The following is a 26,254-nucleotide window of genomic DNA, read 5'->3' on the forward strand; positions in this document are numbered from 1 at the left end:
TGACAGGATTACGTACCAACATCCACCCCATGTTACATATCAGAAAACCAAAGAAGCAGAATTGAAGTAACTTTCCCAGGGTTGTACAGGTAGCAAGTGACCAAACTACATTTCAGAGTAGGAATGTCTGACCTGGGGCTGAACTTCTAAGTGTAGAGTATGTATGGTGGTCAAGTTCAGTAGCTTCAGTGGTGTCCAACCCTTTGTGACCCTATGGACTATAGCTCGCCAGGTTCCTCTGTCATGGGATTTTACAGGCAATAATACTGGAGCAGGTTGCCATTTCCTCCTACAGGGGATCTTCCTAACCCAGGGATCTAACTCACATCTCCTGCATTGCAGGTAGATTCTTTACTGCTGAGCACCAGAGAAGTCCCGATACCTCTCCTCTTTTCCCACCACTTCCATATAACTACAGATCTTCTTTGACTTAAGGTGGGATTATATCCGGTGAAAATATTGCAAGTCAAAAATGCTTTTAATACCCCAACCTATTGAACATCACAGCATTCTCAGAATTCTTAACATTAGCCTGCTGCTGCTGCTGCTGCTAAGTCACTTCAGTCGTGTCCGACTCTGTGCGACCCCATAGACGGCAGCCCACCAAGCTTCCCCGTCCCTGGGATTCTCCAGGCAAGAACACTGGAGTGGGTTGCCATTTCCTTCTCCAATGCATGAAAGTGAAAAGTGAAAGTGAAGTTGCTCAGTTGTGTCCGACTTGTAGCGACCCCATGGTCTGCAGCCTACCAGGCTCCTCCATCCATGGGATTTTCCAGGCAAGAGTACTGGAGTGGGGTGCCATCGCCTTCTCCGAACATTAGCCTACAGTTGGGCAAAATCATATATCATAAATTCTGTTTCATAATAAAGTACTGAATAACCCATATAATTTATTGAATACCATACTAAAGGGAAAAACAGAATGGTTGTATGCACACAGAATGGTTTTAAGTTTATCAATTGCTTACTAGTCATGAGACAGTATCATAACACATATCAGTAGCACAAGAAAAGATCAAAATTCAAAATCAAAGTACAGTTCCTACTTTGAAAGCGCTTCACCTTTACATGATCAAAAAGCTGAACAATCATAAGTCAAACCATCATAATTTGGAGACTGTCTGTATATGCTATGGTATTTATCTCCCTAAATTCATAGGATGAAATTCTAACTCCTAAGATGATGGAATTAGAAGGTTGGGCATTTGAGAGAAGTGATTAGACCATGCAGGTGGGGCCTGCATGACTGGAATTGTGGCTTTATAAAACAGAACCCCCAAAAGAGCTCCCTAGCTCCTTCCAGCACGTGAGGGCACAATGAGAAGTCGGCGGTCTCAGCCAAGAAGACAGCCTCGCTGGAACCTGACCGTGCTGTAACCCTGATCTCAGACCTCCAGCCTCCGGAACTGTGAGCAATATGTTTCTGCTGTTTGTAAACCATTCAGTTGATGGTATTTTGTTATAGCAGCCTGAATAGACCAAGACAGTCTATATGCACAGGGCAATATCACAGGGTTGGAAGCTCACGGTGATCATACCCTAGTTCCCTGGGGTCACAACCTTCTCCCCACTTACCATTCATCCTTTACGTATCATTCAATGAATATCTGAAACTGGGCGTTGACAACGTGTCACACCGAGAACAAGCCCTGGGGATACAGAGGTGATCAATAATTAATGCAGCCCTGCTCTTATGGAGCATACATTTTATATCTGATGTCAACATACATGAGGTAATTAAACACCCGTGTGAAGTTGCAGCTGGGATAAGCGCTCCAAGGCACAAGAATGAGATGCTGTGAAACTGGGTAAAGTGCACTAGTTTGGGAGGTCAGGGAAGCCTTCCCCAACTCAGTGACGGAAGAAGTGATAGCTGAAGAAAGAGGAGAGGGGAAAGTCCCCCAGTGGGAAGCGCAGCATGGGAGGAGGCCCTGCAACATGAAGAGGGTATGACACTCCTGGGACTGGGAACTGACCAGTGGCTGGAGGACGCCCTGCTATGCTAAGGACTTGGTCTTGATCACAAAGGCAGTGAGAGGCCTCTGAATCCCAATTTTGACTCCATTCTTAAAAAGCCAGTCAGAGCCAGCAGTGTCTCTAGCGTCAGCCCGTGTCTGCCTGGTACCTTGATGTCTGGAGCATCACGGAGGCACTCTGTGCAGCACCAGCATCCCTAGAGTTCAACTGAAGTCATGGCGATGGCCAGCTTGGAGCAGGGAGAGCTGGGCCCTGGCAGCCTCCTGCCCTGGCTGTAAACACCCATCCTTTGGCCTGGTAGCGAATGACAATTCCAAGAAAACAAAGGGTCACAAGATAGATAGTAACTATGGAATTTGCCCAGGACAAGGATTACCCACATTTCTTTGCAAGCAAATTGGCCTACAGTAAGGAGTAATTTTAGTGCACTGTGAACAGGATTTCACAGATTATATTCTCTATCTCTGCCTTTTCTGCCAAACAATGCTAAAAATTCTTTCCTTGAGAAATGTGATTATATGTTGTTTTCTGGCACAAAGCTCTCTGCTGGCATTCCATGAGCGTGAAAGAGTAGTGATCATGGTGACTCATTTATTACACTTGCTCTGCTATGCGTGTGCTAAGTCACTCAGTCGTGTCTGACTCTCCGACCCCGTGGACTGCAGCCCGCCAGGCTCCTCTGTCCATGAGGTTCTCCAGGCAAGAGTACTGGAGTGTGTTGCCATGCCCTCCTCCAGGGGATCTTCTTGACCCAGGGATCAAACTCGCATCTCTTGTGTCTCCTGCATGGGCAGGCCAGTTCTTTACCACTGGTGCCAACTGGGAAGCTTACTACTCCTGTTACTTAAACATTATTCACTAAGCTTTGTAAACAATAAAGAGCTACTGTAAAACGACTTCTCTGCCTCACCAGATCGAACCAGGAATTGAACTGGGGTCTCCTGCGTTGCAGGCAGATTCTTTACTTAGCTGGGCTACCAGGGAAGCCCATCTTTGGTCTAGGGAGTGTTATTTACTTATTTATTATCTCTCTTTCTCCGTGAGGGTTCATCATTTTCTGTATCTCAAAGGATGGCACAGGAGACAAAGTAAGAGAAACAGAGGTTTTGGCTTAGAAAGTTCAGACTCTTGCTTAGGGGGGAGGGAGGTGGAAGCCTGGAGGTCTTCTGATCCAACTCCTGCTCAAGGCAGAAGGGCTTTCCACAAGGTGCTGGGCATGCTCAAGCATGCAGTCCTCTGGTTTAGGCCTGAACACCCTCATAGAGACATTGCTGTGTGCTGGTTAATAGCAAAGCTCTGAAATCTGACGCCTTGAGTTCTTCTTGGCCTCCACCTCTTAGTAGCTGTTTGACCCGGGTACCCACAAGGCCTTACTTGGCTCATTTCTAAAATGTCTAATAATAACATACATAGATTGTTAGGATAATCCCTTGAACTGGTTTGAAACGCAGAGTTCAGGTCCCGGGCAAAGTGCACACACCCTAAGTTGTGGCTGAAGGCTCTGACCAAAATGATGACGTGCACAGGGCTAGTGCTAGAATTCTACAACAGGGCCCTAGAGGCCCCTTTGCAATTTAAGCCTGCTTAATGTTCAGCTCTGGCCAACATAGTAAAAGCCAGGTTTACAGGAGGGATTCTGAAGAATAGAAAGAGCAGAACCAGGGGGAGGCAGGACCCAGGCCGTAGCAGGGGCTCCTGGACTCTTCCACGGCACTGACCCTGGACGCCTCAACACCACGTGTCTGTGCCCGAGGCAGACTCTCTTCGACTGGCAGAGCCTGTGCCAGCGGCTTCTTCTCTTGGATCAGCTGGCCCTGCCCAGGTTGAGGGGGCAGCTGGGAAGGTGCTGAGCCAGGAGCCACCCCAGTTTGTCTCCACCACAGAGACCATCTTCCAGGAAGATAGATGAGTCCAGAGTTTGGCTCCAAGCAGCCTTCACAGATGTCCATTTAAATGAGCTATATGCATTGACAATTCTAGACAAAGTTAATGTAATGTGAGGCCTCTTAAACTTGCCTCAAGCAAGAAATCATGAGGGGAGCCTGATTCAGAAAAAATTATTTTCAGAGAATAGTTGTGTATTTCCCTGATCAAATCATTGAAAACTGCTAGCACGTTTGGTGTATGTTCTTTGTAGAGATTTTTTGGGGGGAGTTTAATCAGACAAAGGGTTCTTTGGGGATTGCAGCTTCCTCTGAAAGCACCATTGTCGCCACCAATGGCTGCTGAATCTGAAAAAATAGAGTCTGAATTTCCCAGAGAGCCGTACCTGGACACTAGAACAGGGCTATGGTAATCTGAGGGAGAAAATAAGAATTTCCACACCTTTATCTGAACTGCTGTTTTATCCCTGACAAAAATATGCACGTTGATAAAACCCCAACGATCTGGAACTCAGGTCAGGAAAAGGACAAGCACGTTCTTGGCTTCCAGCCAGCTTATGCATTAAAGAAGTATCATGGCAACATCTTCAAAAGGAATAACCCCACTGTTGTTTGAATTAGCTTGAGCTACACCTGGGGTGTGTTCAGGTATGTGGGCTACCTTCTGAGAAGGGCGTTGGAAGTCAGAGGATTCCAGGTAAAGAGCATCAGAAAAATGAAGAGAAGTTCTGTATGTCAGATTACACGAAGAACCATATGATGTCGAACTAGGAACTGGGAACCATGGAGTTTAGGCAGAAGCTGCCTCCTCAGCCAGGGAGGTCAAGTGGACCAGGCAGACACAGACATGTTTCTCCTGCTCCTGAGGGGCAAGCTGAGCTCCCCAAGTGGTGGTGATGATGGAGAAAGGGACTCTCAATGAATACAAATATATTTATTTCTGACACAGAATCTCTATCATGGAGAAGATTGTCTGTGATTGGAGGAGATGCTGTGATGCATCTAATTTGTGTTGGAGAGATTTCTGAAGCAGAAATGTCAGATTTTAAAGAATTAGAGGAGGTGAGGGAAACTCCTATCAAAAAGCAAGGAGATTCATGTTGATGTATGGCAGAAACCAAGACAATATTATAAAGTAATTATCCCCCAATTTAAAAAAATTTTTTTAAATACATTTAAAAAAAAGTCAAGGAGTGGGGGTGTTGATAACGGGCAAGACTACCCATGTTGGGGTAGGGAGTGGAGGGGGAATCTCTGAAACTTCAGCTCAATTTTGCTGTGAGGCTAAAACCACTGTAAGGAATAAAGTCTACTTTAAAAAACAGAGAGAAGCAAGAAGAGGAACCTGTTTGTTCCTGAGAGGGAGGAGTGTGTAGAAAAGGGAGATGGGGAGAGAGTAAAGCCAGCAAGAAGTAAGAAGGTAGGAGAATGGCACAGAAGCAGACCCGGGGAGGACAGAATGGATTTGAGAGTCAGAACATCTCTTTGTTCCTTCCTTCCATCATCCATCTATACCTATATCTATAAATATTTTAAATGTTTAATTGAAGTATAGTTGATTTACTGTGGCTTCCCTTGTGACTCAGATGGTAAAGAGTCTGCCTGCAGTGCGGGAGACCCAGGTTTGATCACTGGGTCAGGAAGATCCCCTGGAGAAGGAAATGGCAACCCACTCCAGTACTCTTGCCTGCAAAATCCCATGGATGGAGGAGCCTGGCAGGCTACAGTCTGTGATGTTGCAAAGAGTCAGACACGACTGAGTGACTTCACTTTCTTTCTTCCCTCCTTTGATTTACAATAGCATGAAAGTTTCAGAGGTACAGCAAAGCAATCCAGAGAAAAGTCTAATCTGAAAAGATACATGAATCCAATGCTCACAGCAGTGCTATTTAAAATAACCAAGACATGGAAGCAATCTAAATGCTTATCAACAGATGAATGGATAAAGAAGATATGATACATATATATAACGGAATATTACTCAGCCACAGAAAAGAATGAAATAATGCCATTTACAGCAACAAGGATGGCCTTAGAGATGACCATACTAAGTTAAGTAAGCCAGACAGAGAAAGACAAGTATCAACAGGTATTTTTGAGTGCTCAAACCTCTGTGCTAGGTGCCATCAGAGCCACTGAGGACAGGGGCGTTCATACAGCAGACAGAGTGCCTGTCCCATGCAGGCTCACATTCTAGTAGGGAGATGCCAATGGACCAACACACAGACACACAGAACATCAGCCCCTGGGAAGTGCCATGGGGAAACACAAATCCAAGGAAAGCAGCTGGGTGGAGAGAGTGACAAGGCAAGGTTGCACAGGTCTGAGGCAGTGTGAGAATTCACAGGAGCCTAGAGCCTGAGAGAGAGGCCCAAACCCCTCTCAACGTAAAGCACCTGCTCTCTCTTTGAAACTAGCAAATATCTTGGGGAAGACTTTAAACCTGAACACGCTATGAAATTGTTAGGGTTGAAACCAATTTTACCCAGATTTCGCAGAAGCAAGGAAGTCCTACATACACTTGATCATGAGATCCCTCCACAAGGTTCTCACAGGTGTGTGAAACATTCATCTCTGAAACAATCTGCACCAAGGCTTCCAGAGGAGTACTACTGCATTGCATAGTGAAGTGAAAGTGAAGTCGCTCAGGCATGTCTGACTCTGCGACCTAATGTAACCCACCAGGCTCCTCCGTCCATGGGATTCTCCAGGCAAGAATACTGGAGTGGGTTGCCATTTCCTTCTCCAGGGGATCTTCCCGACCCAAGGATCGAACCCAGGTCTCCCACATTGCAGGCAGATACTTTAACGTCTGAGCCACCAGGGAAGCCCCACTGCATTGCATAGGAGGTGAAAATAAATAGTTTTTAAGTCTGGCATAGAACCATAGTCACCTGGAGATTGTTTTAAAAATAAGTTTCTCAGCCTCACCTCCAAAATTCTGAATCATAATCTGGAAAATGGAGACCAGGAATCCATCCCCATTAAAAAAAAAGTCTCTGTGTTTCCCCGGTGGCTCAGTGGTAAAGAATGTGCCTGCCAACGCAAGAGACATGGGTTTGATTCCTGATCCAGGAGGACCCCACATGCTGCTGAGCACCTAAGCCCATGTGCCACGGCTGCTGAGCCAGTGGTCCAGACCCGGGAGCTGCAACTGCTGAGCCCCCACGCCCTACAGCCCTTGCTCCACAACAAGAGAAGCCTCCTCAATGAGAAGCCCTCGCACTGCAGCTAGAGAGGACCCCCGTTTGCTGTAAACAGAAAAGCCTGAACATCAGTGAAGACCCAGCAAAGCCAAAAATAAATAAATACATAAAATTTTAAAAAGTTTCCTACACAACCTATAGATATGATCCGATGACAAAGAAAAAAAAAGTGTTTCTTACAAAAAAGTTTCCCTGGTACTTCTGATGCAATTATAATATAAAATGCATTTGGAAACCACAAAATTAGATGACTTTTAAGGTTTTCTTCAGCTCAGAGTTTTTGATGGCATGAAATGTCAGCTCTTCCACGAGGTTAACTCTAAACTTTCAACTGGAGTTTTAAACATCTTCTTATGGTTTTAAAGGAATACAGGTTTGTTATAAAAAATTTGAATGATATAGAATTATAGGCTATACACCCTCAAAAATAACCATATTAATATTTAGTGTCTATTATACCAGATTTTTCCATATACACGTTCATACACACATATAAGATCATTAATCTTTTGGCTCATAAAAATTGGCCATAATTTACTGCAATTTGCTTTATCTACTTGATATATCTTCAAGGTCTTTCCATTGTATAGCTGTGTTGTAATATACTGGACACTGGTTTTCAATTTTTACTGTTACAAACATTGCTGCAATAAACGCCATTGCAGTATATTTCTTGGTTTTCCCTGTAAGTGTATTTGGCATAAATTCCTAGATTTGGAATTTTGAAGATAGTCCTATAAGGCTCTACCAATTTATACTCATACCAACAGTTGTATTAAAAAGTTCCTGCTTCCCCGTCCTCTCATTCTTCACTGATATCATCAATCTTTTAAATTTAAGGTAATCAGGCTCATGAAAAATATCTTCTTATTGTTTCAATTTGAATTATTTGTACCTGCTGAGAATGGTATCATTACATATTTATGTTTATTGCTATTTGTTTTTCTTCTATAAATTACCTGTTCTTGCCTCTGATATTGTGATTTACAATAAGAAATGTGGTGTTTGTCCATTTCTGGCACAGAATTCCTAAAACCTTCGGACTTTCATGACAAGCGCCTTTCAGCCACCCCTGAGTTTATGTTAATTAAGTGAATTTGGAAAACCCAAATGGGGGCTGGTTGCCAGGGGAACCAATCTTATGATTAGAGGGCTGGAGATTGATTTAATAACCAACTTGGACTTGTGAATGGCATCTGAATTGTGTGTGAATGTGGCGGGGGCAGTATTGTGGAACCGAACACTTACCCTATGGGATCTGATGCTAACTTTAGGTAGATAGTGTCAGGATTGAGTTATATTGTATGACACCAGCTGGTGTTGTAGGATTGCTTGGTGTGGAAAAAATTACTACACATTGGTGATCAGAACTATCAGGAGTAGCGTGCTTAGAGTAGAAGAGATAAACAGTAGAGGACAGTATTTTTCTGTGAGTCCCCTTTGCTAGTTCTTCTACCAGATCGAAATTTCTTATTGATTTGTGTGAACTTTTTATACTATTTTGGAGAAGGGAATGGCAACCCACTCCAATATTCTTGACTGGAGAATCCCATGAACAGAGGAGCCTGGAGGACTACAGTCCATGGGTCGCAAAGAGCGACTAATACTTTATATTATTTATCATGGCTTCTCTTAGTCAGTTCAAGCTGCTGGAAGATGAAGTGGCTTAAACAACAGGTATTTACTTCTTACAGTCTTGGAAGGTCAGGATCAAGGTACTGGCAGGTCTGGTGTCTGATGAGATCCACTTCCCGGTTTGCGAATGGCTGACTTCTCCCTGTGTCCTCACATGACAGAAAGCGTGGGGTGCGGGGGTGCGGAGCCCACATACAAGCCCCAGTGTGTCTGTAAGGGCACTAATGCCATCATGTTAGTCACTCAGTCGTGTCCAGTTCTCTGTGGCCCGATGGACTGTAGCCCTCCAGGCTCCTCTGTCCATGGAATTCTCCAGGCAAGAATACTGGAGCAGGTAGCCATTCCCTTCTCCAGGGGAATCTTCCCAACACCAGGGATTGAGTCCTGGTCTCCTGAATTGCAGGCAGATTCTTTACCACTCAGCCACCAAGGAAGTCACGTACGGTTGTAAGAGTTGGACCATAAAGAAGGCTGACCACTGAAGAATTGATGCTTTTGAACTGTGGCACTGGAGAAGACTCCTGAGAGACCCTTGAACAGCAAGGAGATCAAACCAGTCAATCTTAAAGGAAATCAACTCTGAATATGCATTGGAAGGACTGATGCTGAAGCTGAAGCTCCAATACTTTGGCCACCTGATGCAAAGAGCTGACTTACTGGAAAAGACCTTGATGCTGAGAAAGATTGAGGGCAGGAAGAGAAGGGCCAACAGAGGATGAGATGGTTGGATGGCATCATCGAATCAGTGGACATGAGTTTGAGCCAACTCTGGGAGATAGTGAAGGATGGGGAAGCCCGGTGTGCTGCAGTTCATGGGGCGCAGAGATCGAACATGACTTGGTGGTTGAACAACATCAGTGCCATCATGAGAACTCCAACTTCATGACCTACCTCCCAAAGTCCCTACTCCCCAGTACCCATCACATTAAGGGTTAAGATTTCAATCTGTGAATCAAGGGGGGACAAACACATACAGTTCTCAACATTCCATGATACAAGCACTCAGTCCATACCATGGCTGTTAATCCTTTATGTAGTTTCCCTAGAATGTCATTTATCTTTCTAATTTAAGATTCAATAGATACTATATTTTATAAGATTCAAAAGTCAAAACTATTCAGAAAGGTAAACAGAGCAAAGTCTCATCTCTACCTCTATCCTCTAGTTTGTTCCTCCCCATCCCCTGTAGGAATCTCCTTTCCTGGTCTTCATTTTGTAAACATGAACAAAATTGTTTCTATAGTCTTTTCATTGCTTTTCTTACATAAAATGTAGCAAACAATAAAAAAAAATGTTATGACCTTAGTCTTTCTCTTAATTTACACTGTAGATCTGCTGGTGATCACTCCATATCCATACATAGGGGTCTTCTTCATCCTTCCAATCACCCAATAGTCTACTGTGTGGATGCTCCACAGTTTATGCTGAATACTTGAGTGGTTTCCAGGTATTTTATAGTTATAAGCAACATTTAAGTGACTAACTTTTTCCACATATCTGTGAAGTGTATTTATAGGATAGATTCCTAGAAATGAAACTGCTGTGTCCAAGAATTGTCACTCATCTCTGAACTTTATGATGTCTTTCACTGTAAAGAAATTTTAAGTTTTTATGCTATTTTTTTCTATTTAATACTTTTGGGTTTTGTTTTACCTTCCTTGGAAAGACCTACTCTGATCCTAAATTATAAAAGCATTCTATTTTCTCTCAAGGTGTGCATGGACACATTTAAACACACACCTATCTTAATCATATATGGGTTTCATATTGTCTGTGATGTAGGGTCTTACATCCTATTTTCTCCCATAAGGATATCCTACAACACTTAATGCTTCATTCATGGAACTTATCACCTTCTTTCTCCTTCTTCCTGGAGAGATGAATTTGTGTCAAATATTAACTTTCTATTTAACTGTGAGTTCCTGGATAGTAAACATTGTGCCTTATTCATTTTTATACACCTACCACAGTCTTGGCTTGTAATAGATGTTAAACACTCCTTGATGAATTCAATAGCAACTATAGAATGGTAGCCAGCCTTCCAATCTCAGGCAAGATAAAATAAGAGAAAATAGACTTATGGTGCCAGTAGAAACAGTGGAATTCGTGTTGAGATAAACTTCTAAAACTCCAGCAATATGAGACACTGGTGTAAGTGGTAAACAAGAAGGAATTCTTGGAGGTCTCTTACAGTCTATGAAAATTCTGGGTGAAACAAGTCAGAAGTGTTAAAAAAAAAAGAAGTTTTATAACATTGGTAGAAATAATTTTGCAATACTGGGAGTGTGTTTCTGTGACTTCTTTAGAAATCAATACCTTATGGGAGAAATCTCATCTGTTCAACAAGTATTAGACTGAACCAGATGAAACTGCTAATATTGAATTGTTCTTTATCTATGAAAGCTGCAGTTTCATATGGTACCACCCAATATCTATTGAACTTTGATTGTGCCTCAGGTATTATATAAATTAAGTGACAGATGATATTTCAGTGGAAAAAACAACTATGGTCCACATCCTAATGGAGCTGAAAATGTAGTGAGAAAGACAGACTGTAAACAAGAAAATAGGAAAAGAAAGAAGTGTAAATAATGACAAATCTCTAGATTAGTGTGTCTTTGTAATATTTGACTCATTCAAAATATGTTGAAGTTGCTATCAACTATAGTTTATAAGAAAGTATAATGCTTTTTCATTATTTTATTTTATTATAACCCTTTGCTTCACTCTTAACCTATATATCTTTTCTCTAACCTTAAACAATTAAATTGTGCTTAGTTAATGTATGATTTTAAAGTCAGTTTTATTGAAGTACAATTTATATTGGCAATAACATTTACGCTTTCTGAGTGTATCATTCCGTGAATTTTTACAAATGGAGGTATCTGTGTGACCACCACCTGACCAAAGGGTAGACTATTTCTCCCACCTCACAATGCTCCCTCACGCCCTGTGTAGTCTGGGGATGAGCTGATTAGCTTAACTCTCTGTTGGCAGACTCGACCCCTCCGGATACTTACTCTTCTTTCACAGACAGCCTAGTCTTCCAGGTGTGAGGAGAGAGGTCTGGCACTGAGAGAGGAAGTTTCAGGGACCTTGGCATGCCCAGGAGACCTAGTTTATATGAAGCACCTAAAGGGGTATGTGGTTTGGCTGGGATCCACCAGCCTGCATCGATAACCATGACTCGCCAAACATGTCCGGAGACATTTAGTCTCAACCGGAGAGCTCAGCCCACCGGTGTATGTCTCCCTTTCAACTCACCCAGTCTCTTTAGTTTGCCCACATACTGCTTATCTTAGCCTTCCCGAACCCTTGAGGTTCCTTTGAAGACTTGAACTTTTTAGGCGTGGAATCCATGGTCTGTGTAGGATGTGTGCATTGTGATGAACAGCTTTGAAGGGTCTGAATGCTGTAGAAAGGGAAAGATGAGTCTGGCTATGAAAGTCTCTGAGGAAAGAGGTTCAGGGACTCTGGCTCTGATTCACAGGAGACTGGACTAAGTGACAAAGCTCATGACTCACAGGTGGATTCAGCAGTTTGGCAGAAATGGCAATGAAGCATTAGCTGCTGCTTTGCGCCTTTGCTAAGTATAACTGGATGAAAAATAAATATTTCCAAGCAGTTGCAGCCATGTCACTAACCTTTCAAACAAATGAACACCAGCCAGTGGCCTCCTTTTCTGGGCTTCCAGATTTGCAGTCACAAGCAGGCTATTTATTTCAACAATGCTTACGATAAATGAAAGTAGCAATGGTGTCTGAACTATTACTAATATGTGCTGTGTTAGATAACCAATAAATTAATAACTTGTATGCAGAGTACATCATGAGAAAAGCTGGGCTGGATGAAGCACAAACTGGAATCAAGATTGCCAGGAGAAATATCAATAACCTCAGATATGCAGATGACACCACCCTTACGGCAGAAAGGGAAGAAGACTTAAAGAGTCTCTTGATGAAAGTGAAAGAGGAGAGTGAAAAAGTTGGCTTAAAGCTCAACATTCAGAAAACTAAGATCATGGTATCCAGTCCCATCACTTCATGGCAAATAGGTGGGAAAACAGTGGAAACAGTGGCAGACTTTATTTTGGGGGGGGCTCCAAAATCACTGCAGATGGTGATTGCAGCCATGAAATTAAAAGACGTTTGCTCCTTGGAAGGAAAGTTATGACCAACCTAGACAGCATATTAAAAAGCAGAGACATTACTTTGCCAACAAAGGTCTGTCTAGTCAAGGTAATGTTTTATCCAGTAGTCATATATGGATGTGAGAGTTTGACTATAGAGAAAGCTGAGTGCTGAAGAATTGATGCTTTTCGAACTGTGGTGTTGGAGAAGACTCTTGAGAGTCCCTTGGACTGCAAGGAGATCCAACCAGTCCATCCTAAAGGAAATCAACCCTGAATATTCATTGAAAGGACTGATGTTGAAGTTGAAACTCCAATACTTTGGCCACCTGGTGTGAAGAGCTGACTCATTTGAAAAGACCCTGATGCTGGGAAAGATTGAGGGCAGGAGGAGAAGAGTACAACAGAGGACAAATGGTTGGATGGCATCACCGACTCAATAGACATGAATCTGAGTAAACTCCAGGAGCTGGTGATGGACAGGGAGGCCTGGCGTGTTGCAGTCCATGGGGTCGCAAAGAGTTGGACACGACTGAGCAACTGAACTGAACTGATGAATGGGTTTTTAAATAAACTTATTGGTTATCAAATACTACATCTATTAGTATTAGATGTAGTATTGGTTATCTAATACTACTTATATTCCCACAGTGAAGTAATTCCCACATACAACTAATTCTTGGAAATATCTTTAGAGCTTATTGAAGACACATATTCCCTGGAGATTCTGACTGCATCATCGCTCAGAAATCTGCAATTTCATCAAACTCCCCAGTTGGTCCTGATACCACTTAGCCAGGGTTGATCCTTGAAGGGCAGTGCATTTGAAACAAATAGGCCTGGGTTCTGGAGTTCCAGGGTTCCAGCCACCAGCCGTGCGGCCTTGGTTTTGACATGTCACCTACTGGGCCTCAGGAGACTCACTGGGAAATGGATCCCAAGCAGTTTCTGAGCAGGGCAGAAACATGGTGTGAGGTAGGCTTGGGGGAGGTTAAACTGGCTGAGTTGAGGCTTGAGACTTGCAAGTTGAGAGATAGCTGCCACAATGCAGGCAGAGCTGTGAGAAGGGATGACGGGAAGAAAGGCAAGGTGGTGGGGGTGGTCTGAGAGGAGAGCTGGTGCAGAGTGGGAGTCAGAGGACTCGGTGACTGCTACACAGGGTGAGGAGGAGGGAGGGGAAAGGGGGCCGAGGATTTCACACCTGGGGCCGAGGATTTCACACCTGGGGCCGAGGATTTCACACCTGGGTGCCTAGGTCAACGGGAATTTCTTTATAGAAATAAGGGAGTCGGGAAGAAGAGATGATACCACACCCCGCAGCGCCTCTGGAGGATGCTGGCCACGCACCGAGCTCTGTTCTGGGATGTGCCCCCGTCTGGTTAGGGGTCTGTGGCTGGGCTGCAGGAGAGGCAGACCGCAGCCGGTCATCACAGACTCCTTCCACCACTGTTGGCAAATCCACTCGCCTCCTGGAGCTTAGTCTCCTCATGTGTAAATTAAAGAAGGGCTGGAAGCCAGGGATTCTTGCAGGATCTATGATCCAGGATAGGCAAGATTTTCATGAGTGGGGCTATCTAAATTTTCTACGGAGAAGGCCTCACGCTTTCATCAGATTCTCAAAGGAGTGAGTGGCCCAAGAGGAGTTAGTGACTTTAGGTAACAGAAAACTTCTTTCAAAAAAAAACTTTCTATATGGAAAATATCCTCATAAAAGAGGATAAATACTCACTTGACTTTAAGAATTGAAACGATCTCTTAAGTCCTTTTTAGAGCATTGGTATTTCATTGTATGGAGGTACTGTACTTTAAGTTTGACTTTTCTTTCATATATTGCCTCTAAGTAGGCTTGCCTCAAAAGTCACTGCTCCCTGTCAGAATGGTTATCATCAAAACAACAACAACAAAACAAATATCAAATGTTGGTGAAGATGTGGAGAAAAGAGAATTATACATTTTTGGTAGGAATGTAAATTGGTATAGCCATTGTGGAAACAATATGGAGGTTTCTCAAAAAAACTAAAAGTAGAACCAACATATGACCCAGCAATTTTACTGCTGGATATATCTGAAAAAAACACCATTAATTCAAAAAGATGCCTGCACCCCAATAGCAACATTATTTGCAATAGGCAAGTTATGGAAGCAATCTAAGTGTCTGTCAATAGATGAATGGATAAAGAAGATGTGATTACATATATATAACATCTTTTTATCCATATATTTGAATGTGTGTGTGTGTGTGTGTGTGTGTGTGTATACACATATATTTATATGAATACTACTTGGCCATACCAGACATGGAACAATGGACTGGTTCAAATTGGGAAAGGAGTACGTCAAGGCTTTATATTGTCACCCCGCTTATTTAACTTCTATGCAGAATATATCATGTGAAATGCCAGGTTGGATGAATGACAAATAGGAATCAAGACTGCAGGGAGAAATATCAATAACCTCAGATATGCAGATGACACCACCCTAATGGCAGAAAGAGAAGAGGAATGAAAGAGCCTCTTGATGAAAGTGAAAGAGGAGAGTGAAAAAGCTGACTTAAAATTCAGCATTCAAAAAAATAAGATCATGGCATCTGATCCCATCACCTCATGGCAAATAGGTGGAGAAAAACTGGAAACAGTGACAGACTTTATTTTCTTGGACTACAAAATCACTGTGGACAGTGACTGCAGCTATAAAATTAAAAGACACTTGCTCCTTGGAGGAAAAGCTATGACAAAGCTAGACAGTGTATTAAAAAGCAGAGACATTACTTTGCCAACAAAGGTCCATATAGTCAAAGCTATGGTTTTCCCAGTAGTCATGAATGGATGTGAGAGTTGGGCCATAAAGAAGGCTGAGCAATGAAAAACTGATGCTTTCGAACTGTGATGCTGGAGAAGACCCTTGAGAGTCCCTTGGACTGCAAGGAGATCCAACCAGTCAATCCTAAAGGAAATCAACCCTGAATATTCATTGGAAAGACTGATGCTGAAAATGAAGCTCCGATACTTTGGCCACCTGATATGAAGAGCTGACTCATTAGAAAAGACCCTGATGCTGAGAAAGACTGAAGGCAAAAGAAGAGGGCGATAGAGGATGAGATGGTTTGATGGCATCACTGACTCAAGGGACATGAATCTGAGCAAACTCCAGGAGAGTGATGGACAGGAAAGCCTGGCATGCTGCAGTTCATGGGGTCACAGAGTTGGACTTGACTTAGCAACTGAACAACAACAACAAAGGATCATGTCTTGAGGGGCTTAAGGTCTTTAAGTTCCTGCTGCTTTTTTCCCCTCAAAGAGAAGACTTTGTTATTTCTGCCATAGTAAGTACAATATATTACTTAAACATACTTTGTATCCATGGAGATGAAGGCAAACCAGAGTGTTACAGTTTTAAAGCAAAGAAACAAGAGAATACTAAAGTACTTTCACTTTTTAGCTTATAAGCATCTAATTCTATTATATAAAAGATTCATATATTTCTTCATCTGTATTTATCCATCTCCAAACACTTGTGGAAGTGAAAGTTGCTCAGTCATGTCTGACTCTTTGCAACTCCATGGACTTTACAGTCCATGGAATTCTCCAGGGCAGAATACTGGAGTGGGTAATCTCACATATTACAGATGGAAAAACTCCATGCAACAGATTCCCAAAATGAAGATATTAGGTGGGAAGGGTCTTTCACAGCTAAGGTATGTCACTAGGAAATTTCAGAATCAGCTTCTTGCCCCTTTTTTCAACCTCAGAACTCATTTTATTAAAAGTAGGGATGCATTTGCCAGCCCCTGTTTCTCCATCTTCACAATCAAATCTTGCTTTTGGCTATTGTCTCCGGTAAGGTTTCTGATAGCATGTACCACCCACTGGGTCAGAAAGGGGTGACTGTCATTGACGCTGAAGCTGCTCAGGATCAAGAAACTGCTGTCCCACCATTTACCTTGTCCTGGCCATCTTTGTTCTTACAGCACGGTTTTCCAATCAGACAAATGAAACAGACATGAACCCTTCAGTCAGTCTTATTGCAGTTTCACCTTCGGCTCTTCTGCAGCCAGAGGTACTGACGATGTTTGTGGTGTTTTTTGAGCTACATGAGTCAGTCATAAAAGACTTGATTGCAGGTTTGTAATAAAAGGATATAACTCAGAAGTGGTAGGATGGAGGAGATGTACAGGACAAAGTATGGGGAAAGGGCATGGCAATTCCATGTCCCTCCAAGCTCGCCAATCTGGAAGCTTTCTGCTTCTCTTTCAAGAAGCCAAAGTGGGTACTTCCCTGGTAGTCCAGTGGTTAAGACTCTGCCTACTCAATGCAGGGGGCCCGGGTTCCATCCCTGGTCAGGGAACTAGGGATGCCACAACTAAGACCTATCACAGTCAAATAAATTTAAAGAGCCAAAGAGATAGTTGCTTAGAAAAATGCAAGACTGACTGTCATTAGCAGCCTTGTAGTTAAAGAAAGTAATAAATCTAAAAGACGTTCTAAGGAACACTTACAGTAAATATCATTAATGTGTAAGGCTCTTTTTTGTGATTTCCTGCTTTAACTGACTTTTTCAATTACCAAACAAACCACCAATTTTAAGAGCTGGCAAAGAGGTTTGCAGAAAATGTTATCTCCCCCTCACTGTTCATTCTTCCCTTCTTCCACATTAAGAGAGTTCTCATTTTTAGCTGTGCTCTAGCCACCTCTCCACCCCAAATAAAAATATTTCTCTTAGTCCCTTGAAGTTCAGCATAACCGTGTGACTAAAGCCTGGTGAACAGACAGACATATGTTGAAATGTCTTTTGGCAACTCCTGGGAACGTTCTTTAAGCAAAAGCTATAATGTGCTCTCCACTCCTCTCTTCTTTGTCTGCCTTCCAACCTGCTACCTGGGATGCAGATGTGATGGCTGGAGCTCTAGCCACCAACTTGAGTTATAAGGAAATGTAGAGGAATCCTGGTCCTCTGTGGACTTTATGTACCCCAGTTGTCAGAATAACATGAAAATGTCATGTCTGCCTTCCTTAAATTGCTATTATTTTAGCTCTCTGTGGTTCACAGTCAAGCTTCATTATAAATGATAAAGAGAGTTTGAGTCTTATTATTTTTTCTGAACTGAATTACAACTTGACCTGGATATTCTGGCAACCAATATTTATGTAGACATTGTTACAACACTTAGGGGCTTAACAGAAGCAATACTGGAACTAGGAAGAGAAACTTCCTCAGGTCTTTTAAACTCAAAGATTCCACAGTGCTACAAGGTACTTGTTCCTTTTTAAATCATAAAGTGTATGTCTTTCCCTGAGATAATCCCATTAAAATCAGTAATTCAGCTTAGTGGTCGTAGTAAACATTTCTGCCTGCAGAATTTCCTCAGGCCATATTGATTTATTTTCCCTGTCTAACTTGGAAATGGTTGCAGTTTTAGAGCCAGGACCAGTGTGTTAACACATATTGATGACAGAAGTACCCTGTTCCCTCAGTTCTGAGATGCTGTCAATAGAAGATGCATCACTGGCTTCATAACAGCTTTTGGGAAAAATGTATTAAGTGAACTCTGTTTTTCCTTAGTGAATGTTAATAGCAATATATACATATGTGTGTGTGTTTGTGTGTATACATAATATACATATTCATTACTTTTTTTCATCTTTTCCACATCTAATCTAAAGATTCTTTTGAATTACTTTTGTTTCACAGTACACTGACTCTCTGCTTTATCAAACAATTTCTTGTGTTTTGGAGTCATTTGCATCTGTGTTACTAATACTGTGAATGGTTAATACTACATGCTCCTATTTAATTGTCTTTAGATAAAGTTCTTTTCATCCTTTTCTCTATTTTTTCCCAATAGAATTAATCTTTAGGCCTGATTATGATTTTGAAAGTTAATGAAATTCCAGAATCCGGCTTTAAAATGCAACTCCTCATAATGGACAAAAAGTTTCAAAAAAAAAAAAAAAAATGGAGCTGTGTCTTCCCCTGAGCTTCAGAGGAAGAAGGGCTGATAGGGTCACACTGTGTCTGCAGACAGCTTTGGGTAGTCTGGCTAATACAATGGCAGTTTACAAGTCACTTCCTAGAATGGTCACTGTTGGCATGCTGCCCAGAAACCCTTGGATACTTTCTACTAGCTCTGCTTAATCACTTTCTTTTCCCCCACTACCCCCTAGGGCACCAACAGAATATTTTACATATAACATTTTACTTAAAAATGTTATTGAGTAAAGGGGAAATGTAGATAAATGGGTGGACGAATATATTTGTAGAATTAAAATTAATTGTGTTGAATAATTCATTAACTGATAACCGAGAAAACTTGTTAATTATTATCCATTTGCCAGAATAGGTTTCAGAATAACAGAGATTTCACTCAGGGAATGAAACTGAGGCAGGAACATTTATTCTCTTCTCCTGTGATTTGATGACTATTTTTAGTGTTGTATTTAGATCCCTTTTTCTTTTGAGTGTGTATATTTATTATAGATTTTTAGGTTGTGGTTACCATGAGGTTTTTTTGTATAGCAGTCTCTCTGTCTCTTTCTATATATAAATACACACACATACACACACACATATATGATTGTTATTAAGTTGTTGAACTCCTAATTTCAAAAGCATTAAAAATACTCTGATCTGTACTCTTTTCCCCTCATGATTACTGCTTTTGATACCATATTTTAACATCTAATTGTTTTGTCTATCCCTTAACTGAAAAAAATACGGAGGACTTCACGAATTTGTATGTCATCCTTGCCCAGAGGCCATGCTAATTTTCTCCGTATCCTTCCAATTTTAGCATCCGTGGTGCCAAAGTAAGCACGAAGACAGGAACATTTAAGTAGAAATTTCCAAGACTGGGCATGATAACCAGAGAGGCTTGCCCTGGGTGAGTGGACATGGAGGAAGAAGGAAGATCTGCTTACGTAGGGACTAGCACAAAAGGAACACAAAGGACACGTGTATTTGGTCTTCATTTCTTTAGGCAGACCCATAAAATGTCACAGTTCTGTGGGCAGGGCAGGCTGAGCCAGGAGGGGACCACGCAAAGCACCAACGTCTGGTGACCAGATCTGGCAGGGTCAGAAACCGGTCAAGACACGACCTCGAGGGCCACTGAGGCTGTTCCGGGCCCGGAGACTGAAAAGGGCCTCCCAGGGTGGAGGGGCCATGAATCATCCGGCTGTGCGTCTTCCTGTCTGCCCTCCTCCCAGCTCATTGATTGGGCTGAGTGCTCAGCCGTCTTTTCCTGCTGAGAAAACTGCCTAAGTGCTGCTCTGGACACTCACGCACAGACCCTCCCCTGGCAGGAGATGAGCTCCGAGAGTCGCAGCCGTCATCTCATCTACTGATTGCCCTTTTCCGGTGGCCTTTCCCGAGAAGATGCATTTACTGGGATGAAAATGTGTGGAACTGATGTTTGAAGAAACAGAAGTTGAAAAGAAGGAGCAGCACAGACGGAGGTGCCTTATTGTGAGAGCCAGGGTCTCACGGGTGGCCTGCACAACTTCCCCGGGCCTCCCTGCCCAGGAGGGCCCATGGGTGACCTGCCCTTTGAGGGGGTTTGAATGGTACCAGTGTCCATGCTCACTGCCTCAGCTGGGGCACCGTGAGTGACAAGACGCAGGAGAGGAAAAGAGGTGGGACTGGGGGGTTTGCTCACTCACAGCTCTCACCAGCATCCTCCAAAGTTGCCCAAAGTAAATATCAGATCTATATAATTGTTTCTGGCTATGTAAATGCAGTTTCAAAATAAGTCCCTGACACCTCCTCCAACCATAAAGCTGCCCAAAGCCCTTTCTGGGAAGAAACTCTAAACAGGGACAACTTGGCACAGAACAGTTCCCTAAGAGAAGTTCTACAAATTAGAGTAGTCTGTTTGACATCACCCTATCTACCAATATCGGATTCCTTTTGTCATCCAGGCCTGCGGAAGGCTGCACTTCTCAGCTTTTGCGTTCCTTGAAGTTGAACAGGGCCGCGTGACTAGTTGTGATGGCCACTGTCATGGTGCACACCATTTCCAGGCTGAGACAGGGAATCACCCGTGTGTGATTCTCCAGGCTTTTTCTTGCCCTACTGAGGCAACCGTGAGATGGAAGGTCCAAAAGATAGAAGCAGCCTGGACAACTCAGTCCCCATGCAGAGGACAACTATCCTAGAGAAATGCCTGGGCCCATAAAGGGCTTGGCATGAGAGACAAATGAACTTTTGTTGTATAAAGCCTTTGAGATTCAGGGCTTGTCTGTCATTACAGCATAATTTAGCCAATCCTTAATAATTAATATAAGAAGTGCTACTCAATGGAGTGCTTATTTTCTCCCCCCATATATGCTATATTTTATTTGATTTGACTTTTTCTTCTTTAATTGGAGGATAATTGCTTTACAATGTGTTGACTTCTGCTATGCATCAACATGAATCAGCCTATTAATTCTCCTCTGATGCCATCTTTTCTTCCTTCAGCTGAGTACTGTCCTCTGAACCAGACCTCTCTCTTCCAGTCCTCTCCCAAGCCAGATATCCCTTCCAGGCCTTTTTTCCATAGAGACTGCTCAATTGTGGAGTTCATGCTTAACCACTCAAAACTTAGGGTGCTACAGACTTAAGAATCTTTCTCAGCCAGACCGGCCAAAGCAGGAAATTCTGTTGAAAACTTATCCATTTGTTTCATGAACTAAAAAAATGTTAAGCCCCATGGGGAATTAGTTTGAGTATCCAGGGAAGAGAGACTATTTGCCTGTCTTCACTCAATAAGTATCTTTACCTGACTCAATTGTGAAGCAGATCAAGTATGTCTTCACTAGGTAAAGATAAGACTACTTTCCTTTTTTCCTGACACCTATAAGTCAATCTTAGGACTTAAAATGTTGGTGTAAAAATAATTGCTTTTCTGTCTGTGAAGTTAACACTCAAGTGCCTGGAGGCTCTGCCAAGGGCCAAACATGAAAACCCAAGCATTCCCACAGAAGGATGCCCCCTTGACCAAATAAAATGTCTCCTTGCTCTAAAAGTCAGGCTTGCAGGCTTGTGAACTGCTGCATCCATTTGTCTGGAACTTGCCATGATGGCTGGGAAGGAACTAACTGGGTCTCCTTTCTCACTGATCACCTCTGAGCCAAGCCTACAGGATAAACAAAGCAATGTCTCCTCAGATGGGCTGTAAGAAATCTTCCAAGGTCACCTTTGAAGTTAGTGAAGTAGGCATCACTTGGATGGTATGTCCACTTGCAATTTTAACTTATTTAGAAGCAAGTAACAGAAAGTCTCAACACGGAGGTTTGAACAATTAGCATTCAATTGATGATTTCTCCTTGGTTTAATATTTTAGAGCTTCAAAGACCTCTTGAAGGTAAGAGGTATCCCTCAAAGAGCACTGGAATGTTATCCCTTGTCCCCAGGACACAGAAACTTTTAAAATCAGCTATAGAAAGGCTGGAAAGCAGCCAGTTGTCAGGGGCGTCTCTGGGGGTTATGTGCAGGGCAGTCATGCTGATCTTACTTTCTGCAGAAGACACTGGTAGTTGCCTCAGAGCTAGAACCTGTTGGCTATCTATCCAACATCCAATATTTCTCTCTCTCTCCTTCTCCAGTTCTTTCAGGGTAGCAATACATCTACCGATAAATCATACCTAGCTCAAGCCAGTCATGACAATGCTGTTTCCTGCTTTCTCAGATTCACAGATAAGGATGACCTCATTATGGCCAATGAGATACAAGGGTAGGGAACTTCTGGGAAAATATTTGCATTTGTAATGAAATGAACAGGCATGGCTGGCACTAAATCCTGCCTTAAATGTAAAGATAATGCTTAGTGATAGAGCAGTCATTTTGTAATCATTAGAGCAAGCAAGAGGGAGACGTTTCAAGAAAAAGATTGAGATGCTAGCTAGCTCTCCCCTCAAAACCTCTGCTTCTGGCTAAGGTGGAGTGACAGGGATCAGGTTTACCCTTCTACCTGAAATGGACATAAAAGAGGACAAAATACATGAAGCGACAGATTTCAAGGCAATGAAAAACAGTGATATATAAGAAGCTGAGAGGGAAAAGCATGAGCTCTATGATTGCTCCAGATTTCTGCCTTGACAAGGGTTTCCGGGTTGTGGGACAGGAAGGAGGGACCCAGGCAGAGCCTAGGGGGCTTCCTGAGTTGAAAAGATAGAGGAAGAATCTGAGGGGACAAAGGCAGCGAGGTTTGCAGGATGGGGTACTGGAGAAGGGGGAGCTGCCAAGAGAGAAATCCAGCAATATACAGAGAGTTTTCCTTGAGTTTCAGCCAAATATTGATCAACACAGCATGTAAGAAAATTATGTAAGGCCAGGGAAAAATACCAAGTGGATTATGGTATGTTGCCTGACCACATGGAATCAAATTAGAAATTAATAACAGAAAGATCTCTGAAAAATCCCTAAATATTTGGAAATTAAATGCTTCTCAAAATAACTGTAATAAAGGAAATAAAAAGGAAAATTAGAAATTAGTTGGAACTAAAAAAAAAAGAAAACAATATATCAAGTTTGATGGGATGCCACTAAAACAGTACTTGGTGGAAAGTTATAGCACTATTTTAGCAAGAAATATTTTTAAATACTTTCAAATTAGTGATCTAACCTTCATCTTGAAAAAAAAAAAACAACTAGAAAAGAGTCAGTGAGACCCAAGATAAACAGAAGAAAGGAAATAATAAACTTCAGTGCAGAAATCAGTGACATAGAAAACAGAAAACAAAAAAAATTGAAGAAATCCAAAGCCAGTCCTCTGGGAAGATTAATATATGTAATTGACAATCCTTATTAGTAAAAAAAGAAAGACAAAAATTAGCAATGTCAGGAATAGTAAAAGTAAAATTGCCACAGATTCTACAAACATTAAAAGGGTAACAGTGGAGTATTATGAATAAGTTTATGTCAGTAAGTTTAATAGATGAAAGGGAAAAATCCTTTGAAAGACCCACAAAAAGCACACATAAAAAGAAATAGATAATCTGAATAGCTCTATATCTATTAAAGAAATTGAATTTATAGTTAAACTTGGTCCACATGACTTTGCTCATAAACTCTACCAAACACTTAAGGAATATTAATCCTAGAGGACTCTATTATAACTCTAAGACAACTGACCCCACAGAAATTCTCCCCCCAAAATTGAAGATGACGAAAATGTTTCCTAGTTCAGTTTATATGGCCACATAACCCTGACATTAAAACCAGATAAAGACATTACAAGAAAAGAAAATTACAGTGTAATATACCTCATGAATATGTATGCAAAAATTTTAAACAGACATTAGAAATGCAAGATTGGTTTAACATTTGAAAAATCTATCAATGTAATTCACCAAATAAACAAATTAAAAACCAAACAACTTTATGTGATCATCTCAATAAATGAAGAAAACATTTTTAAAAAACTCAGCATCCATTCTTTATATAAATTCTCTGCAAACTAGGAATAAAAGGATTTTCCTTAACCTGATAAAAGCCATTTACAAAAATGTACAGCTAACATCATACTTGATGGAAGACTGACCAGTGTCTTCCTAAGATCAGAAACAGGACAAAGATGACCACTCTCAACACTTCTATTCAACATTGCCATTGAGGGCAGTGCAATCAGGCAAAAATAAACAAATAAAATGGAAAAGAAATAAAAAACATTCAGATTGGAAAGAAAGAAATAAAGCTATTTACATACATACACAGAAAACGCTGTGTGTCTATAAGAAAGCTACTAAAATAAAAAGGTGAGTTTGGCAAGGTTGCAAGATACATGCATAATCTATGAAAATCAATTTTATTTCTATATACTAGCAATGGACAATCAAATATTGAAAGTGTAAAAAACAATACCAATTACTATAGCATAAAATAGTTAAAATATTTAAAGATAAATCTAATGGAAATGTTGAACATCTGCATACTATAAATTTTATTAAAAGAAAATTTATAAGTTACAAATAAATGGACAGATCAATTGTGTTTATGGGTCTGAAAACTCAGTTATTAGTACAATGCCATTCCTTCCCAAACTGTAGATTTGATGAATTTCAACCAAAATCCTAGGAAGCTTTTTTGTAGAAATTGACAAACTGATTCTAAAATTCATATTGTAGTACAAAAGACCAAAACTAGACAACCATCTTTGAAAAAATTTGTTGAAATTAAATTATCCACTTTCAAGATGTTACAAAGCTACCATAATCAAGACAGGATGATAATGACACAGTTAGATAAACAGACAAATGAAACTGAATGGAGAGACCAAAAATAAGCCCATACCTATATCAATCACTTATTTTTCACAAAATTCCAAAAGCAGTTCAGTATAGAAAGATAACGCCAGAATAACTCAATATCCATATGCAAAGAGAAAAACAAAGCGGAGTCTGAGCCGTATGTGTGTGTGTGTGCACGCTCAGCCATGTCTGATTCTTCGCAACCCTTTGGGTTATAGCCCACCAGTTTCCACTGTCCATGAGATTCTTTAGGCAAGATTACTGGAGTGGGTTGCCACTTTCTCCTCCAGGGGATCTTCCTAACCCAGGGATCGAACCCACGTCTTTTGTGTCTCCAGCACTGCAGGCAAATTCTTTACCGCTGAGCCCTACCTCATACTATACACACAACTCAAAATAGATCATAGACTTAAATGTAAAACCTAAAACTAAATAAAAAAAAACTTCTAGAAGAAAGCATAGAAACTCATGGTGACTTTGGGTTATACAAAGGTTTCTAGATACTACCAGTAAAAGCATAATTCATAAAAGAAATAATTTATACATTGAATATTATGAAAATAAAAAATGTCTGGGGACTTCCCTCTTGGTCCAGTGTCTAAGACTCCATGCTTCCAATGCAGGGGGCCAAGGTTCATTGCCTGATCAGGGAACTGGATCCCAAATGCCACAAAGTAAGAGTTTGCATGCCACAACAAAGATCCTATAAGATCCAGAGTGCCGCAACTAAGAACTGGCACAGCCAGAATGAATAAATAAATAAATACTTTTTAAAATAAAAAATGTCTGCTTTTTGAAGCAGACAAAAACTGGTGGGAGAAAAATTTGCAAAGAACGTATCTTATAAAAGAATTGTTTCCAGAACACACAAAGAACTTTTAAAACCTGATAAAAAGGAAACAAAAGTCCAGTCAAGAATGGGCAACATTTTTGGACAGATGCTTCACTAAGAAAACACAAGAAACAAACACAGAAAGAGAACAATGTTAGGGAAATACAAATTGAAACCACAATGTGATTTCATTCAACCACTGTAAACCCATTAGAATGGCAAAGATTTTTTTAAAAAATGATCATACCTAGTGTTGGCTGAAGGATGAAGAATGGGAACTCTCATACTGTACTGGTGAGAAGTTACAATGGTGGAACCATGCTGGAAAGAGTTTGGCAACTTCCTTAAAAAAAAAAAAAAAAAAAAAA

General features: G+C 41.4%; 1 long non-coding RNA gene and 1 other non-coding gene across 2 annotated transcripts; both read right to left on the reverse strand.

Moving 5' to 3' along the window:
• Positions 1–773: 773 nt before the first annotated feature.
• LOC122442978 lies at positions 774–26,199 on the reverse strand. Its single transcript, XR_006269862.1, has 3 exons — positions 26,134–26,199; positions 1,576–1,649; positions 774–822 (listed from the first exon to the last, which is right to left on the reverse strand). It is a non-coding gene; the product is annotated as an uncharacterized LOC122442978 (long non-coding RNA).
• LOC122444415 lies at positions 19,535–19,641 on the reverse strand. Its single transcript, XR_006270257.1, has one exon. It is a non-coding gene; the product is annotated as a U6 spliceosomal RNA (small nuclear RNA).
• Positions 26,200–26,254: the final 55 nt, after the last annotated feature.

Source organism: Cervus canadensis, chromosome 6, assembly GCF_019320065.1.
Source record: "Cervus canadensis isolate Bull #8, Minnesota chromosome 6, ASM1932006v1, whole genome shotgun sequence".
Lineage (NCBI taxonomy): Eukaryota > Metazoa > Chordata > Mammalia > Artiodactyla > Cervidae > Cervus > Cervus canadensis.